This window comes from Ranitomeya imitator, chromosome 6 (assembly GCF_032444005.1).
Source record: "Ranitomeya imitator isolate aRanImi1 chromosome 6, aRanImi1.pri, whole genome shotgun sequence".
In the NCBI taxonomy this organism is placed as follows: domain Eukaryota; kingdom Metazoa; phylum Chordata; class Amphibia; order Anura; family Dendrobatidae; genus Ranitomeya; species Ranitomeya imitator.
In genome coordinates this window covers 493,823,375-493,840,871 of record NC_091287.1, presented here as the reverse complement: position 1 = coordinate 493,840,871, position 17,497 = coordinate 493,823,375, and positions in this window count along the sequence as shown.

The following is a 17,497-nucleotide window of genomic DNA, read 5'->3' as shown; positions in this document are numbered from 1 at the left end:
TGCTAAAACTGACTTGACATTATGATTCTCCAGGTCAGTACGAGTTCATAGACACCTAACATGACTAGGTTATTTTTTATCTAAGTGGTGAAAAAAAATTCCAAACTTTGCTAAAAAAAAAAAAAAAATTGCGCCAATTTTCATCTCCATTTTTCGTGATCTGGGGTCAGTTGAGGGCTCATTTTTTGCGTGCCGAGATGACGTTTTTAATGATAGAATTTTGGTGCAGATACGTTCTTTTGATCGCCCGTTATTGCATTTTAATGCAATGTCGTGGCGACCTAAAAAACGTAATTCTGGCGTTTCGAATTTTTTTCTCGCTACGCCGTTTAGCGATCAGGTTAATGCTTTTTTTTAATTGATAGATCGGGCGATTCTGAGCACGGCGATACCAAATATGTGTAGATTTGATTTTTTTTTTATTGATTTATTTTGATTGGGGCGAAAGGGGGGTGATTTAAACTTTTATATATTTTTTTTTTTTTCACATTCTTTTTAACTTTTTTTTTTTACTTTTGCCATGCTTCAATAGCCTCCATGGGAGGCTAGAAGCAGGCATAGCACGATCGGCTCTGCTACATAGCAGCGATCTGCTGATCGCTGCTATGTAGCAGAAATGGAGGTGTGCTGTGAGCGCCGACCACAGGGTGGCGCTCACAGCCACCGGTCATCAGTAACCATAGAGGTCTCAAGGACCTCTATGGTTACAATGAAGACGCATCGCCGACCCCCGATCATGTGACGGGGGTCGGCGATGACGTAATTTCCGGCCGCCCGGCCGGATGCGGTAGTTGAATGCCGCTCTCTGCGATTGACAGCGGCATTTAACTAGTTAATAGGTGCGGGCAGATCGCGATTCTGCCCGCGCCTATTGCGGGCACATGTCAGCTGTTCAAAACAGCTGACATGTCCCAGCTTTGATGCGGGCTCACCGCGGAGCCCTGCATCAAAGCAGGGGAGCTGACCTCGGACGTACTATCCCGTCCGAGGTCAGATAGGGGTTAAAAAAATGATTCTGTAAATTTTGTTGTAAAAAAGAGAAGTCAACTTTTAACCCTTATAACTACCTAACAAAAAAATATGTCTCCAAAATTGTGCTGATGTAAAGTAAACATGGAGAAAATGTTATTTATGAACTTTTTTTGTGTGACATAACGCTCTGATTTAAGGGCATAAACATTAAAAGTTTGAAAATTGACAAATTTCCAAAATTTTTGTCAAATTTCCATTTATTTTTCACAAATAAACGCAAGTCATATCAAAGAAATTTTTACCACTGTCATGAAGTACAATATGTCATGAAAAAACTTCTCAGAATCAGTGGGATCCTTTGAAGTGTTACAGAGTTATTACCATGCTGTTCGCCTTCCATTCAGCATTTTTTCCACTCATTTCAACATTTTCACTGCAGCCTAGACCTCTTTGTAAGGTCTGCCAGATAAATGCTCGGATATCCAATTGACTTCCATTGTACTGCGATTTCGAAGGCTTGGGTGCTCCTTTCGAGTAACGAGCATCCGGGTATTTTAGTGCTCGATCATCTCTAGCAAGTATTTAAACAAAGGTTCCAGAGGCCCTGAACAGAATGACAAAAGAAAATACATCTAAAAAAGCTCAAAACTGCACAAAATGGTCAATGGCTTGCAATGAGAATGTGGCCTTAAAGGGATGTTCTCAGGTTATTCAATTGCTTTAATTAGGTAGACAACATAAGCACGTTTGTAATTGACTTGCTTTTTCTACCTGCTATATTTCTTCTCCAATGAGAGAATTTGTCTTTTATAGTGCAGAGCTCATTTCCATGGAGACAAGCCTCTGAAGTGTGTGCACAGTAGTTACATTCCAGGAGAGGGGTTAACTCTTAACATCCCAGCCATATCTGGTAAGCTTATTGCTTTCTATCCATCAGTAACCTGCTCACCTCAATCCGAGTCCCTCTCCCTCTCTTGCAACATCACAAACCCTCTAGCTTTCAGGGCATGTCTAATCATGGCTCTCTGTTTTCGCTGTCTGGAGTTATTTGACAATGACAATGTGATTTTCTGGATTTGTTTTCTCATTTTGACTCTAAGGCCGGATCACACATACGCGACTAAGGCTAAGTTCACATTTGCGTGTGTCGGCGACGCAATGCACAACGCAAATGTAAACGCATGCACAACGCAGCATTTTGTGACGCATGCGTTCAATTTTGCATGGTTTTTGGCGCAGAAAAAACTGCATCCTGCAGCGTCCTCTGTGCCCTGACGCATGCTCCACAGTGACGCATGCATCACAAAACGCAAGAGCAACGCATGTCCATGCGCCCCCCATGTTAAATATAGGGGCGCATGACGCATGCGTCGCCACGGCTGCGCCTGATGCAACGCTAATGTGGCCGAGTCTCGCAGGTGAAAACCCAGCTCTGGCGCCGGCACTCTGGAGCGGAGCGTGCAGCTCCATGTATTGCTGTGCGGCTGCATGCTCCGCTCCGGAGTGCCGATGCCAGAGCTTGGTTTTCACCTGCGAGACTCGACCGTATCTCACGTATGTGTGATCCCGGCCTAATAGTTGATGTCAATTACAGGCCTCTCTCATCTTTTTAAGTGGGAGAACTTGCACAAATGGTTGCTGACTAAATCCTTTTTTCCCCACTGTATATACAACATACTGTATAAATACAGAAACTGTGGTAGTGCAAGTATATTGTGAAAATGCAATAAAAATGCACACTAATATAATGAGAGCAGAAGGTCAAAACAGGGGTATATATTTGGAAATTTGAATTAAGAAAGTGCAAAAGAAAAACCTTTAAGGCTGACGTCTCCATGCCATATAAAAATTCTCCCCTGCGCAGAAAACCCAGATATTTTACAGGCTTCAAGCTCATGCCGCTCAGTGTGAGCTGCAGTTCCATAAACAGCCTGTGAACAAGAGTGGCACTATTTTCAGAAAAATCAGACCATTTTTTTCTAGGGTTCCTTACTAAGCCCTGTAGACTAGTAAGGAATTTAATGAGATGCTTTAATTGGGTGTAACTCTACATAACCTTATTTTCTAAGACATATAGATGGATATAATTAGGGTTGAGCGAAACGGGTCGAACATTTTCAAAAGTCGCCGACTTTTGGCTAAGTCGGGGTTTCATGAAACCCGATCCGACCCCTGTGCGGGGTCGGCCATGCGGTACGCGACTTTCGCGCCAAAGTCGCGTTTCAATGACGCGAAAAGCGCCATTTCTCAGCCAATGAAGGTAAACGCAGAGTGTGGGCAGCGTGATGACATAGGTCCTGGTCCCCACCATCTTAGAGAAGGGCATTGCAGTGATTGGCTTGCTGTCTGCGACGTCACAGGGGCTATAAAGAGGCGTTCCCGCCGACCGCCATCTTACTGCTGCTGATCTGAGCTTAGGGAGAGGTTGCTGCCGCTTTGTCAGAAGCAGGGATAGCGTTAGGCAGGGTCCATTAACCACAAAACCGCTTGTGCTGCAGCGATTTGCACTGTCCAACACCACCCTCGGTGTGCAGGGACAGTGGAATTTTTTTTTTTTTTTTTTTTCCCCTCAGCGCTGTAGCTCATTGGGCTGCCCTAGAAGGCTCCCTGATAGCTGCATTGCTGTGTGTACGCCGCTGTGCAAACCAACTGCTTTTTTCAAAGCACAAATCCTCTTGTTCCTTCCTTTCTGCACAGCTATCTTTTTTGTTTGTCCACACTTTTTATTTCATTTGTGCATCAGTCCACTCCTTATTGCTGCCTGCCATACCTGGCTGAGATTACTGCAGGCAGGGAGATAGTAGCTGCCTGCCATACCTGGCTGAGATTACTGCAGGCAGGGAGATAGTAATTGTAGGACATTCCCTGTTTTTTTTTTTTTTTTTTTTTTGGTGGGAGATTAAGATTGGCAATTTGGCATTTCTGCTAGAGTGCCATCCCTGTGTGTGCCATCTCTCTCACATAGTGGGCCATAGAAAGCCTTTTCATTTTTCTGTATTTTTTTTTGTGGGGTGTATAAATTCTCCCTGATAAAAATACAGTGGGAGATTAATATTGGCCTTTGGGCTTGTGTGCCAGTCCTGAGTGTGCCATCTCTCTCACAAATAGTGGGCCATAGAAAGCCTATTTTATTTTTTTTTGGGTTTTATAAATTCTCCCTGAAAAAAAGGGAGATTAATATTGGCCTCTGGGCTTCTGTGCCAGTCCTGAGCGTGCCATCTGTGCCAGTCCTGAGCGTCCCATCTCTCTCACAAATAGTGGGCCATAGAAAGCCTATTTAATTTTTTTTTTGGTTTTATAAATTTTCCCTGAAAAAAGGGAGATTAATATTGGCCTCTGGGCTTGTGTGCCAGTTGTGAGCGTGCCATCTGTGCCAGTCCTGAGCGTGCCATCTCTCTCACAAATAGTGGGCCATAGAAAGCCTATTTAATTTTTTTTTTGGTTTTATAAATTTTCCCTGAAAAAAGGGAGATTAATATTGGCCTCTGGGCTTGTGTGCCAGTTGTGAGCGTGCCATCTGTGCCAGTCCTGAGCGTGCCATCTCTCTCACAAATAGTGGGCCATAGAAAGCCTATTTAAATATTTTTTTGGTTTTATAAATTCTCCCAGAAAAAAAGGGAGATTAATATTGGCCTCTGGGCTTCTGTGCCAGTTGTGAGCGTGCCATCTGTGCCAGTCCTGAGCGTGCCATCTCTCTCACAAATAGTGGGCCATAGAAAGCCTATTTAAATATTTTTTTGGTTTTATAAATTCTCCCAGAAAAAAAGGGAGATTAATATTGGCCTCTGGGCTTCTGTGCCAGTCCTGAGCGTGCCATCTGTGCCAGTCCTGAGCGTCCCATCTCTCTCACAAATAGTGGGCCATAGAAAGCCTATTTTATTTTTTTTTTGGGTTTCAGAAATTCTCCCTGGAAAAAAAAAGGGAGATTAATATTGCCCTTTGGGCTTGTGTGCCAGTACTAAGCGTTCCATCTCTCTCTCTCTCTCAGTCAGTGGGCCATAGAACGCATATTTTTGGTTTTATTTGTTTTCTAAATTCTCCCTGAAAAAATCATTTTATTTTATTTGGTTTCTAAATTCTTCCTGATAAAATCATATTTTTTTTATTATTTTTTTTTCTAAAGTCTCCCTGAAAAAAAAAAAAAAAAAACAACCAAAAAAAACAGTGGGAGATTAATATTGGCCTTTCTGCTTGTGTGCCAGTCTTGACTCCTGGGTGCGTCATCTCTCAGTCAGTGGGCCATAGAACGCCTATTTTTGGTTTTATTTGTTTTCTAAATTCTCCCTGAAAAAATCATTTTATTTTATTTGGTTTCTAAATTCTTCCTGATAAAATCATATTTTTTTTATTATTTTTTTTTCTAAAGTCTCCCTGAAAAAAAAAAAAAAAAAACAACCAAAAAAAACAGTGGGAGATTAATATTGGCCTTTCTGCTTGTGTGCCAGTCTTGACTCCTGGGTGCGTCATCTCTCAGTCAGTGGGCCATAGAACGCCTATTTTTGGTTTTATTTGTTTTCTAAATTCTCCCTGAAAAAATCATTTTATTTTATTTGGTTTCTAAATTCTTCCTGATAAAATCATATTTTTTTTATTATTTTTTTTTCTAAAGTCTCCCTGAAAAAAAAAAAAAAAAAAACAACCAAAAAAAACAGTGGGAGATTAATATTGGCCTTTCTGCTTGTGTGCCAGTCTTGACTCCTGGGTGCGTCATCTCTCAGTCAGTGGGCCATAGAACGCCTATTTTTGGTTTTATTTGTTTTCTAAATTCTCCCTGAAAAAATCATTTTATTTTATTTGGTTTCTAAATTCTTCCTGATAAAATCATATTTTTTTTATTATTTTTTTTTCTAAAGTCTCCCTGAAAAAAAAAAAAAAAAAAACAACCAAAAAAAACAGTGGGAGATTAATATTGGCCTTTCTGCTTGTGTGCCAGTCTTGACTCCTGGGTGTGCCATCTCTCTCTCTCTCTCTCTCCAATTGTGGTCCATAGAAAGCCTACATTTTTTTTCCTTGATTTGGGTTCCAAAATCTACCAGAGAAAATAACTCCATCAATCATTGGTAGAAAAATATTGGCCTCTGGGCTTGTGTGCCACTCCTGATTCCTGTGTGCGTCATCTCTCACTCAGTGGCCCATAGAAAGCATATAGTTTGTTACATTTGTTTTCTAAATTCTCCCTGCAAAAATCTATTTTTTTTTTTTTGGGGGGTTTCTAAAGTGTTCCTGAAAAAAATAAAAATAAAAAAAAAATAATAGTGTGACATTAATATTAACATTTGTGCTTCAGTGACAGTCCTGCGTGTGGGGCATCTCTCTAATTTGCAGCCACCAAAAAAAGAGTGTGTAACATTGGGCCTGATTTTCGCTGTGGTCTCACCAACCTGTAAAGGGGTAGCTAAATCATACAGAAGTTATAGCTCACCGTGTAAGTTGTGTGACTGCAACAAATAACGTTAGTTTGGTTACGTTTTTAAAACAATGAGGAAGTCTAGTGGAAGAGGTCGTGGCCGGGGGCGTTCATTGTCAGCTGGTAATGAGGGTAGTGGTAGTGGTGGAGCATCAGGTGGTCGTGGGGGAAAAAATATTGCACCTAAGTCTGGAGCTGTGGAGCCAGGTTCGTCGTCCGGCTACACAAGGCCTCGAACGCTCCCTTTTCTGGGATTAGGAAAACCGCTTTTAAAGCCGGAGCAGCAAGAGCAAGTTTTGGCTTATCTTGCTGACTCAGCCTCTAGCTCTTTTGCCTCATCTCGTGAAACTGGTAAAAGTAAAAGCAGCGCGTCGTTAGTGGATGTTCACGGTCAGGGACAAGTCACTTCCTTGTCCTCTTCAGCAAAAACAACAACAGAGAAGAATGCAGCAGGCGACACAACGGGTTACTCCATGGAGCTCTTTACACATACCGTCCCTGGCTTAGAAAGTGAAGCAGTTAACAGTCCATGCCCATTACAAATTGAATCTGACATGGAGTGCACTGACGCACAGCCACAGCCAGACTACTATGCTGGTCCTTTGACTCAGACCACAACATTGCCCTCGCAGGGTGCTGATCAAGAATCAGACCCTGATGAGACTATGTTGCCCCATCACGAACGCTATACCACCGAACGACACGGTGACACAGACGAAGTTGCGCAGGAGGTACAAGAAGAGTTATTAGATGACCCAGTTCTTGACCCCGATTGGCAGCCATTGGGGGAACAGGGTGCAGGCGGCAGCAGTTCTGAAGCAGAGGAGGAGGAGGGGCCGCAGCAGGCATCAACATCGCCACAGGTTCCATCTGCCGGGCCCGTATCTTGCCCAAAACGCGTGGCAAAGCCAAAACCTGGTGGAGGACAGCGTGGCCATCCGGTTAAAGCTCAGTCTGCAATGCCTGAAAAGGTATCCGATGCTAGAAAGAGTGCAGTCTGGCATTTTTTTAAACAACATCCAATTGATCAGCGCAAAGTCATCTGTCAAAAATGTTCTACTTCCTTAAGCAGAGGTCAGAATCTGAAAAGTCTCAATACTAGTTGCATGCATAGACATTTAACCACCATGCATTTGAAAGCTTGGACTAACTACCAAACGTCCCTTAAGGTTGTTGCACCCTCGGCCAATGAAGCTAGTCATCAACGCAACATCCCTTCCGGCAGTGTAGGACCACCATTTAGCGCACCACCTGCTGTATCTGTGCAGGTATCTTTGCCAGGCCAAAGCAGTCAGGGTCAGGGAATCACCAGTTTCGTAGTAGGAAACACTGCATCTAGGGCACCGGCGGCAACAATACCATCTCCCACCGTCTCTCAGTCTGCCATGTCCACCGGCACCCCCGCTAGTTCCACGATCTCCAGCTCTCCAGTCCAGCTCACCCTACATGAGACTATGGTTAGAAAAAGGAAATACTTAGCCTCGCATCCGCGTACACAGGGTTTGAACGCCCACATAGCTAGACTAATCTCGTTAGAGATGATGCCCTACCGGTTAGTTGAAAGCGAAGCTTTCAAAGACCTGATGGACTACGCTGTACCACGCTACGAGCTACCCAGTCGACACTTTTTTTCCAGAAAAGCCATCCCAGCCCTCCACCAGCATGTTAAAGAGCGCATCGTCCATGCACTCAGGCAATCTGTGAGCACAAAGGTGCACCTGACAACAGATGCATGGACCAGTAGGCATGGCCAGGGACGTTACGTGTCCATCACGGCACACTGGGTAAATGTGGTGGATTCAGGGTCCACAGGGGACAGCAAGTTTGGGACAGTTCTGCCTAGCCCACGGTCTAGTAAACAGTTGTCTGTAGCCGTTCGCACCCCCTCCTCCTCCTCCTCCTCGTCCTCCTGCAGAAGCAAGAGCTCGTCCACAGACCGCAGTCGCACAAACACTCCATCCGCACCTGCCACTGTTGCACACCAGGTCTCCCATTATGGGGCAGCTACTGGCATACGTCAGCAGGCTGTATTGGCTATGAAGTGTTTGGGCGACAATAGACACACCGCGGAAGTTCTGTCCGAGTTCTTGCAGCAAGAAACGCAGTCGTGGCTGGGCACTGTAGATCTTGAGGCAGGCAAGGTAGTGAGTGATAACGGAAGGAATTTCATGGCTGCCATCTCCCTTTCCCAACTGAAACACATTCCTTGCCTGGCTCACACCTTAAACCTGGTGGTGCAGTGCTTCCTGAAAAGTTATCCGGGGTTATCCGACCTGCTCCTCAAAGTGCGTGGACTTTGCGCACATATCCGCCGTTCGCCTGTACACTCCAGCCATATGCAGACCTATCAGCGTTCTTTGAACCTTCCCCAGCATCGCCTAATCATAGACGTTGCAACAAGGTGGAACTCAACACTGCACATGCTTCAGAGACTGTGCGAACAGAGGCGGGCTGTTATGTTTTTGTGGGAGGATACACATACACGGGCAGGCAGTAGGATGGCAGACATGGAGTTGTCAGGTGTGCAGTGGTCGAAGATTCAAGACATGTGTCAAGTCCTTCAGTGTTTTGAGGAATGCACACGGCTGGTTAGTGCAGACAACGCCATAATAAGCATGAGCATCCCCCTAATGCGTCTGCTGATGCAAAGTTTGACGCACATAAAGGATCAGGCGTCTGCACCAGAGGAAGAGGAAAGCCTTGATGACAGTCAGCGATTGTCTGGTCAGGGCAGTGTACATGACGAGGTACCGGGCGAAGAGGAGGTGGAGGATGAGGAGGATGATGGGGATGAGTATATTTTTAATGAGGAAGCTTTCCCGGGGGCACGGGAAATTGGTGGCGTGGCAAGGCCGGGTTCTGGTTTTTTGAGGGACACAAGTGACGTAGATTTGCCTGCAACTGCCCCTCAACCAAGCACAACCGCAGATTTGACAACGGGAACTTTGGCCCACATGGCGGATTATGCCTTGCGTATCCTCAAAAGGGACACACGCATTACAAAAATGATGAACGATGACGATTACTGGTTGGCCTGCCTCCTTGATCCTCGCTATAAAGGCAAATTGCAAAATATTATGCCACATGAGAACTTGGAACTAATATTAGCAACAAAACAATCAACTCTTGTTGACCGTTTGCTTCTGGCATTCCCTGCACACAGCGCCCGTGATCGTTCTCACACGAGCTCCAGGGGCCAGCAGACCAGAGGTGTTAGAGGGGCAGAAATCAGAAGTGGCGTTGGACAGAGGGGTTTTCTGACCAGGTTGTGGAGTGATTTTTCTATGACCGCAGACAGGACAGGTACTGCAGCATCAATTCAAAGTGACAGGAGACAACATTTGTCCAGTATGGTTACAAACTATTTTTCATCCCTTATCGACGTTCTCCCTCAACCGTCATTCCCATTTGATTACTGGGCATCCAAATTAGACACCTGGCCAGAATTGGCAGAATATGCATTGCAGGAGCTTGCTTGCCCGGCAGCTAGTGTCCTATCAGAAAGAGTATTCAGTGCTGCAGGTTCAATACTAACAGAAAAAAGGACTCGTCTGGCTACCCAAAATGTAGATGATCTAACCTTCATTAAAATGAACCACAACTGGATTTCAAAATCTTTTGCCCCACCCTGCCCGGCTGACACCTAGCTTTCCTATGAAAAGGTCTTGCCTGTGGACTATTCTGAATGACTTTTCCAATCTCGTAATTTTCTTCACCTGATTGTCCAGCATACGACATGTTTCCACCTCACGAAATGGCCAAACTCCCCACACGGGGCCGTGCTATCGCCACTTTGCGCTTGGACCCTTGAGAGTGCTGTTTGTCTGAAGAGGTGGGTGTGGCCGCTTTTGGTCGACGGCACTGCCACTGGGTCCCTCATAGTACAATAAAGTGTCTCTGGCGGTGGTGGTGCGCACCCAACGTCAGACACACCGTTGTAATATGAGGGGCCCTGTGCCTGTACCGCCGGCCACAAGACAGTTCCCCCCCCCAGCTCAAACAGTGCTCTACCACTAGCAAAATTATCTCTCACAGCTTCACCAATGTGTAGTCTAGCCGCTGACATCCTTCAATGCCTGGCACTGACAATACCATTGTTTTGACATTTTTGTTATGTTAGGCCTTCGAAGCCTGTCTGCGGTCCCTTCTTTCTACAACTACTACACTGACCAGGCCACTGCTGGCCGTGTTACCCTGGAACCAATTTAAAAGTGCCTACAGTCAGCCCAATTTTGTTATGTTAGGCCTTCGAAGACTGTCTGCCGTCACTCCTTCCACTAGACTTCCACTGACCATACACTGCTGCCCATGTACCCCTGGAACCAATTTAAAGTGCCTACAGCCAGCCCAATTTTGTTATGTTAGGCCTTCGAAGCCTGTCTGCGGTCACTCCTTCCACTAGACTTCCACTGACCAGACCACTGCTGCCCGTGTACCCCTGGAACCAATTTAAAAGTGCCTACAGCCATGTGTTATTATTTTAGGCCTTCGATGCCTGTCTGCGGTCACTCCTTCCACTAGGCCTCCACTGACCACACCACTGCTGCCCGTGTACCCCTGGAACCAATTTAAAATTGCCTACAGCCAGCCCAATTTTTTTATTTTAGGCCTTCGATGCCTGTCTGCGGTCCATTCTTTCAACTACTACTACACTGACCAGGTCACTGCTGCCCGTGTACCCCTGGAACCAATTTAAAATTGCCTACAGCCAGCCCAATTTTTTTATTTTAGGCCTTCGATGCCTGTCTGCGGTCCATTCTTTCAACTACTACTACACTGACCAGGTCACTGCTGCCCGTGTACCCCTGGAACCAATTTAAAATTGCCTACAGCCATGTGTTATTATTTTAGGCCTTCGATGCCTGTCTGCGGTCACTCCTTCCACTAGGCCTCCACTGACCACACCACTGCTGTCCGTGTACCCCTGGAACCAATTTAAAATTGCCTACAGCCATGTGTTATTATTTTAGGCCTTCGATGCCTGTCTGCGGTCACTCCTTCCACTAGGCCTCCACTGACCACACCACTGCTGTCCGTGTACCCCTGGAACCAATTTAAAATTGCCTACAGCCATGTGTTATTATTTTAGGCCTTCGATGCCTGTCTGCGGTCACTCCTTCCACTAGACTTCCACTGACCAGACCACTGCTGCCCGTGTACCCCTGGAACCAATTTAAAAGTGCCTACAGCCAGCCCAAGTTTGTTATGTTAGGCCTTCGATGCCTGTCTGCGGTCACTCCTTCCACTAGGCCTCCACTGACCACACCACTGCTGCCCGTGTACCCCTGGAACCAATTTAAAATTGCCTACAGCCAGCCCAATTTTTTTATTTTAGGCCTTCGATGCCTGTCTGCGGTCCATTCTTTCAACTACTACTACACTGACCAGGTCACTGCTGCCCGTGTACCCCTGGAACCAATTTAAAATTGCCTACAGCCAGCCCAATTTTTTTATTTTAGGCCTTCGATGCCTGTCTGCGGTCCATTCTTTCAACTACTACTACACTGACCAGGTCACTGCTGCCCGTGTACCCCTGGAACCAATTTAAAATTGCCTACAGCCATGTGTTATTATTTTAGGCCTTCGATGCCTGTCTGCGGTCACTCCTTCCACTAGGCCTCCACTGACCACACCACTGCTGTCCGTGTACCCCTGGAACCAATTTAAAATTGCCTACAGCCATGTGTTATTATTTTAGGCCTTCGATGCCTGTCTGCGGTCACTCCTTCCACTAGGCCTCCACTGACCACACCACTGCTGTCCGTGTACCCCTGGAACCAATTTAAAATTGCCTACAGCCATGTGTTATTATTTTAGGCCTTCGATGCCTGTCTGCGGTCCATTCTTTCAACTACTACTACACTGACCAGGGCACTGCTGGCCGTGTACCCCTGGAACCAACATCAGAAAATATAAAAATAAGTATTTTGCTTATAAAAAAGAAAATACTGGTGAGATATCAAATGCAGACATTTTAACATTAAAAACAAACACACAACTCTAATCTGGTACAGTACTAAAAATGGCCACCAGCTACAATTACTTTCTCCTGCAAGTAGTTAACTGAAAGTTTTTTTAAATTGAAAACACACATATGGCATCCACCGAGTGTTGTCCTGTCGCGTCTTCTTTATATTATTGCCGAGAAGATGCAAAATAATGAAAATAATAAAATCATTAATTACCAAAATAATAGAGAAAGTCAACACCACATTGCAAATAAACATTCATTCCAAATAAAGAAGCAGGGCGCGTCCGAGGGTGAGTATATACCTAATAAGAATATAATCACCCTCGGACGCGCAATGCTTATTTCCAACAGCCTTCCTTCCTAAGAATCAGCCCTTCCGTCGTGTAGAGAGACGTTGTGTTACACTCCAAGGTGTTCCCCAGGTTGCCTTTCCTGAGCTTCGATCTTCCGGCTCTCGTTTAGTAGTTCTTGGAAACTACTCTGCATTAGGCCTTCAAATTGGGTATGGGGTGTAGAGAGATGGTGTGTTCCACTCCAAGGTGTTCCCCAGGTTGCCTTTCCTGAGCTTCGATCTTCCGGCTCTCGTTTAGTAGTTGTTGGAAACTACGCTGCATTAGGCCTTCAAATTGGGTATGGGGTGTAGCGAGAGGGTGTGTTACACTCCAAGGTGTTCCCCAGGTTGCCTTTCCTGAGCTTCGATCTTCCGGCTCTCGTTTAGTAGTTCTTGGAAACTACACTGCATTAGGCCTTCAAATTGGGTATGGGGTGTAGAGAGAGGGTGTGTTACACTCCAAGGTGTTCCCCAGGTTGCCTTTCCTGAGCTTCGATCTTCCGGCTCTCGTTTAGTAGTTGTTGGAAACTACGCTGCATTAGGCCTTCAAATTGGGTATGGGGTGTAGCGAGAGGGTGTGTTACACTCCAAGGTGTTCCCCAGGTTGCCTTTCCTGAGCTTCGATCTTCCGGCTCTCGTTTAGTAGTTCTTGGAAACTACACTGCATTAGGCCTTCAAATTGGGTATGGGGTGTAGAGAGAGGGTGTGTTACACTCTAAGGTGTTCCCCAGGTTTCCTTGCCATTGCTTCGGTCTTCCGACTCTCGTTTAGTAGTTGTAGAAAAGTACACTGCATTAGGCCATACAAAATGGGTATGGGGTGGAGAGAGATGGTGTGTTACACTCCAAGGTGTTCCCCAGGTTGCCTTTCCTGAGCTTCTATCTTCAGGCTCTCATTAAATTGTGGTTAAATGGAACAACTGCATTTGGCGTACTAGTTGGTTTGGGGCCTACTATCGGTGTCTGCCACTCCTTGCTGTTCTCCTCCACTGAACAAAGCTGTGCCGCCTGTTTACTACGGTTGCCAATTTTGAACTGCATTTCGACTACTTACTGATTTGGCCCTACTCTCTGTGTCAGCCTCTCATTCCAGTTGTCCTCCACTGCAATGCCCCCTGGTTATTCCTGTGTTACCAATTTTGAACTGCATTTAGCCCACTTTCTTCTTTGGGCCTATATCTGTGTTTCCACTTCATCGTGCCCATTGCCCAGCCAGTGATAGATGAGTCTGCTGGTACATTGACCCATAACGCAACATTCCCCGTGCACGCTACACAACAACATTGTGACCCTGCTGAAAGTCAGGTTGCTCTTCCCGCATACCATACCACCTTACACGGGGACAAAGAGGAAGGTGCAGATGAAAGTGCAGGTTCCTTCATCAGGTGGGGGGAGGAATACTAGTTGGCGACGTCACTGGCACAGGGCCTCTCATAGTACGCAAAAGTGTTGCTGCCGGTGGGAGGCGCCCCCGCCGTGCAAACACACCGCTGTACTTTGAGGGGCCCTGTGCCAGTGCCAATGCCAACGAGTGGGCCCCCCCTGCTTGCTCAGGTTCACAGCACTTGCAAAGTTGAAATACTTACCTCTCCCTGCTCCACTGCCGTGACGTGGTCCAGATTTCCTGGGCCCACTAATTACTTGAACCAGCCCTACCCCCCACAACTTTAGCCAAATGACCCCCAATTTCAAATGCCTTCCAATTATTATAAGGTAAATTACGCTTGACAAGCTTCATTAAGAAGAATGGATGGTTTTGACATTAAAATGGCCACTCTAGGTGTTTTCCTGGCCCCCACTCACTGCCGACTATGCTGCCCCATTGACTTGCATTGGGTTTCGTGTTTCGGTCGATCCCGACTTTACGTCATAATCGGCCGATTTCACTCGACCCGACTTTGGACATAGTCGGGTTTCGCAAAACCCGGCTCGACTCTAAAAAGGTCAAGGTCGCTCAACTCTAGATATAATAATGTCTTAGACTGACATTATTATATCCAGATCGTAGTATCAATAAAAACTTAACATCTGTTAATGGATTGCCATCTATTATAGGCACATGGCATGTTAAGGGCTTTTTTTTTCCTTTTATTTCTATAGATCTGAAATATTTTGGACTTTTTTCCCAAAAAAAGTTACTTATTGTCTGAAATGTTGAGTTAAAGTGGAAAGGAACTGAGATTTGTTGACCGGGAATGTAGACCTCAGCATTTAACATAAAAACAAACTATTTTTCACGGAGTTCAGCGCCTAGCATCTGGAAATCATTGCTCAGTATGTTAAATGTGAACTTAAACTTGTAAAAGTTGAAAACGAAAAAAGGCAACGAGAACTTGGCAGGAGAAAAATTCTCCATTCTTATTAGATTTGCTCCTGTGTTGGACACAGTAAAGGTGATTGGGAGGCCGGCAACATTTCGCTGTCCTGACACTGGAGCCTATGTCTGGTATGCAACATAATGAGACTCCGTGAAAGGCATCCAGCCAGTCATTAAAGGGATGGTCTAATTAATAAGAGCATAAATCATAAAACGGAAATATACCGTAAGCCCATGTCATATAAGTAACAAATCTCAAAGGTACCCTAATTGTAGCATATAGTACCCAATTAACACCAAGTATAAGGAATTATATTTATCAGATACATTTTTATAATCACAATCTTTATTTTCAAATCAATTAAACACAACATACAAATAATAAAATAACCCCATAAAAACCCTTCAAAACAGGCGCAATAGGGCATTGTGATTCTAGGCACAATAGTGGTAAATATATCTATTATACGACAGCACAAAGGTATAAGTGTTTCCTTACATCAGCAGTGATTTAGAAGTTTTTATGCAGCAGCATATATTGATGTAATGAGTGCAGCCTGTTATATGCAATCGATGCAGAAACCTCATATATTAGCGTAGACTCACTTATAATAGGCATAAGTCAATGGTACATCAATATTGATCAAATAAATCCTTAATATTATTATTTCCCCCTATAAGGGAGTCTTATGCAAATGAAAAAACACTTTCTACATACCATGTGCCATTTTGTAGTAAAATCAGACCGCCCAGTACCCCTATGTGCGTTTCACGTTCAGCTTCCTCAACCCCCCTTGACGAAACTTAATACTTTACCACCTGGAGTTATAAATTTGGACCTTGCAGCAAGGTATCCTCTCCTAGGACCTGTCTCCAGAAACTCACTCTGTTTTTCAGTCACTTTTGCTCCAGATCTCGCTATCCCTTTTTCTCAGCCTCCTCTCACTTTAGGGACAACTCAGAATGCGGCACTGCTCACATTGGACCTTATGTCCTTTTTCTACCCACTACAAACCCTATCTGACATTCTAACAGGAGACTGTCAAGCATTTCACATTATCAACATTACTATCATATTTAAGACATGTCATAGTTTACATTACAACATATAACAGGATATATTTATAACATGGATGTCTACAGTAATATCTAGGGACCAGAAATTATCCAAAATTATAAAAATAATCTAAAGCTTATCTAAATACATAAATTACAAATATATAATAAAATAATACAGGTCAGAAATAGTAATAGGTGGAATTTAACAAAAATGTAGGAGAGTAACAGATACAGGAGAGAAGCAACTAAGCTTACTGCCATATTAACCCCTTTACCCCCAAGGGTGGTTTGCACGTTATGGACCGGGCCAATTTTTACAATTCTGACCACTGTCCCTTTATGAGGTTATAACTCTGGAACGCTTCAACAGATCCCGGTGATTCTGAGATTGTTTCCTCGAGACATATTGTACTTCATGACAGTGGTAAAATTTCTTTGATATTACCTGCGTTTATTTGTGAAAAAAATGGAAATTTGGCGAAAATTTTGAAAATTTTGCAATTTTCCAACTTTGAATTTTTATGCAATTAAATCACAGAGATATGTCACAAAAAATACTTAATAAGTAACATTTTCCACATGTCTACTTTACATCAGCACAATTTTGGAACCAAAATTTTTTTTCGTTAGGGAGTTATAAGGGTTAAAAGTTGACTAGCAATTTCTCATTTTTACAACACCATTTTTTTTTAGGGACCACATCTCATTTGAAGTCATTTTGAGGGGTCTATATGATAGAAAATAACCAAGTGTGACACCATTCTAAAAACTGCACCCGTCAAGGTGCTCAAAACCACATTCAAGAAGTTTATTAACCCTTCAGGTGTTTCACAGGAATTTTTGGAATGTGTAAATAAAAATGAACATTTAACTTTTTTTCACAAAAAATTTACTTCAGCTCCAATTTGTTTTATTTTACCAAGGGTAACAGGAGAAAATGGACTCCAAACGTTGTTGTACAATTTGTCCTGAGTACGCCGATACCCCACATGTGGGGGTAAACCACTGTTTGGGCGCATGACAGAGCTCGGAAGCGAAGGAGCGCCATTTGACTTTTCAAAGCAAAATTGACTGGAATTGAGATGGGACGCCATGTTGCGTTTGGAGAGCCACTGATATGCCTAAACATTGAAACCCCCCACAAGTGACACCATTTTGGAAAGTAAACCCCCTAAGGAACTTATCTACAGGTGTGGTGAGCACTTTGACCCACCAAGTGCTTCACAGAAGTTTATAATGCAGAACCATAAAAATAAAAAATCATTTTTTTTCACAAAAATTATTTTTTCGCCCCCAATTTTTTATTTTCCCAAGGGTAAGAGAAGAAATTGGACCCAAACAGTTGTTGTACAATTTGTCCTGAGTATGCTGATACCCCATATGTGGGGGTAAACCACTGTTTGGGCGCATGACAGAGCTCGGAAGGGAAGGAGCGCTGTTA